The following is a 3,223-nucleotide window of genomic DNA, read 5'->3' on the forward strand; positions in this document are numbered from 1 at the left end:
TCAGAATCGCTGCTTTCAGAATCGCTGCTTTCAGTTTCAGATACAGAAATATCCGATTCATTATTGTTCACCACGTACTTTTGTAGCTCATTCATTCTTTTCTTCAATATCTCCATATCTTCTGTTGAAAAACCTTCAAATTCGGAATCACTGCTTGATAGCATGAAACTCCTCTCCATCATCAAAGGTGAAAAAATTAACGCCGCAAAAAATGTGGAAAAAAAATCTTCAAATATCACGCCAAACAATGTCGGATACAATAACTCAAATGTTTGCAAAGTGAAATCAGGTGTTTAAACGAATGTACTAACGAGATTTGGGTTCAAATTTACATTTAAATAACAATGTGTACTCTCGGCTGGCTATGAACCAAAAAATTTTTCGGCCAGCTACGGCCGGGTTAGTAACAAAAGGGTTAAGACGTAAGAAACATATTCCATATATAAAAGATACACATGAAAGCAACGGGAAATGCCTGAATAAAAAGGAAAATAATATATGGCTTATCTTACCTTATGGCAAGCAGATAATGACTAACCTTATCTGAGTAATTCATTCTATCATAGATAAACATTTCACTTCTAATAATATAACTATAATTAATAATAAAATAATGAGGATTGGATTTTTGGTAACCAAAAGCCTATTTCGACATATATCACCTTTTAATAAGGTAAAATTTGATGCATATTGCACAAATAGAAATAACTCCCCTCCAACTATGAACATAATCAATATTCAAACAAACATAAATTCCAGACATATATCTAAACAACACATGAACAACAATACAAACACAACTAACACTTCTAATAACTATTTAAATTATTTCTGCCATTGTAGGGTTAAAGAAAAATGTAAACCATGCAACCATCGAAGTGGAAGGCAAATATTTTTATAATGATGGAGTGACAGCGTGTTATGTGAAAGCGGAAGCAAAATCGTGATGTCACCTGTGCCCAGCGTCGCCTTTCTGGTACTTGTGTCTGTGGCATATGTAAGGACTTTCGAGCGAGATCGTTGCCAGTACCGCCTGACTGGCCTTCGTGCCGGTGGCACGTAAAAGCACCCACTGCACTCCTGGAGTGGTTGGCGTTAGGAAGGGCATCCAGCTGTAGAAACTCTGCCAAATCAGATTGGAGCCTGGTGTAGCCATCTGGTTTCACCAGTCCTCAGTCAAATCATCCAACCCATGCTAGCATGGAAAGCGGACATTAAACGATGATGATGATGATGATGATGAAATAATATATACATATATATATAACCCCTATTTAAAATCACGATATTAGTCTGATTATTTGTTAAATAGTTAGTAGATTTTAAAGTCTTTTATTTTCTTAACTCATTTAAATCTTTCAAACCTAACATCATTAACAATTGAATGGGATCAGAGGATGAAAGCTGCTGTGAAGGGGCCAGTGGAGAGGGTTAGTCGGGAAGAAGTAGTGGAGGCAATGAAGGAAATGAAAATAGGAAAGGAAGTTGGTCTATCAGAAGTATCATCATCATCATTGTTTAACGTCTGCTTTCCATGCTGGCATGGGTTGGACAATTTGACTGAGGACTGGCAAACCAGATGGCTGCACCAGGCTCAAATCTTATCTGGCAGAGTTTCTACAGCTGGATGCCCTTCTTAATGCCAACCACTCCGAGAGTGTAGTGGGTACTTTTACATGCCGCCGGCATGAGGGCCAGTCAGACAGTGCTGGCAACGGCCACGCTCAAATGGTGTTTTTTTATATGCCACCCGCACAGGAGCCAGTCCAGCGGCACTGAGGGATTGTTGTGTTGATGGAGCTCTGCCAGGGTGTGTGGGATGGAAAAGGAATGCCAGATGGTTGTGTACTAAGTGAGGTGGTACTGATCTTCAAGGGAAAGGAGGATGGAATGAGTTGTGGGACATATAGGGAAGTGAAATTATTGGAGCATGCAATGAAGATTGTGGAAAAGGTGTTGGAGAAGAGAATTTGGAAAATGGTGGATGTGGATGAGATGCAATTTGGTTTTATGCCAGGAAAGGGGACAATACATGCAGTTTCCAAATTAACAAGATTGCAAGAAGAATACCAAGATAAGGAAGAGTTGTACATATGCTTCGTTGATCTGGAGAAAGCATTTGATAGTTTTCCAAGGAAGGTGATTGAGTAGGCATTGAGAAAGAGAGGTGTACTAGAGGTAATAACAAGAGCAGTTATGAGTTTGTATGAAGGGGTAACAACAAGAGTTGGAATTGGATTAGAGCTGTCGGAGGAGTTTGTGATGAAAATTGGTGTGCATCAGGGATCTGTGTTGTCACAGTTGTTGTTTGCAGCAGTGGTTGATGTGGTGACGGAGAGTGCGAGAGAGGGATTGATAATGGAGATACTGTATGTAGATGACCTTGTTCTGATGAGTGAGACGATGGAGGGATTGAGGGGAGAGTTCGGGAAATGGAAGGAGGCATTTGAAAGCAAGTGTTTGAAGGTAAACTTCGTGAAGACAAAGGTGATGGTGAGTGGGGTGGAAGGAGAAGTGTTAGTGAGTAAGGTGGATCCATGTGGTGTATGTTGGAGGAGGGTAATGGCAAATGCAGTGTTATGTATGAGATGTGAGAAATAGATTCATGGTAGACGTATGAAAATGAAGAGGGTGACCCAAAGACTGGTAACAGATTCTATTTGTGGAAGATGTGAGAAAGGAGCTGGAGGGCTGGCAGAACCAGTGAAAATGCTATGTGCTGAGGTGAAAACAGTGAGAGGGTTTTGTTATTTGGGAGAGAGGGTGGATGTAAGTGGGGGATGTGAAGCAGAGACAAAGGCAGGTGAGGCTGCATGGTAATAAGCTTGTATCCCAATCTCATGGTTCTGGGTTCAGTTCCACTGTGTGGCATACTGGACAAGTGTCTTCTACTGTAGTCTCAGGCTGATCAAAACCTCATGAGTGGATTTGGTAGACAGAAACTGAAAGAAACCCATAGTATATGTATGTGTGTGTGTTTGTTCCCCACCACTGTTTGACAACTGGTGTTGATGTGTTTATGTCCCTGTAACTTAGTGGTTTATCAAAAGAGACCAATAGAATAAGTACCAGGCTTAACAAAAAATAAGTACTCAGGTCAATTTGTTTGACTAAAAGTTCTTCAAGTCAGTGCCCTGGGTTGACGAAACAAATATAAGATAAAAGATGTATATATGTATGTATATATATATATATATATATATATATATATATATATATATAT

Source organism: Octopus bimaculoides, chromosome 28, assembly GCF_001194135.2.
Source record: "Octopus bimaculoides isolate UCB-OBI-ISO-001 chromosome 28, ASM119413v2, whole genome shotgun sequence".
Taxonomy (NCBI): domain Eukaryota; kingdom Metazoa; phylum Mollusca; class Cephalopoda; order Octopoda; family Octopodidae; genus Octopus; species Octopus bimaculoides.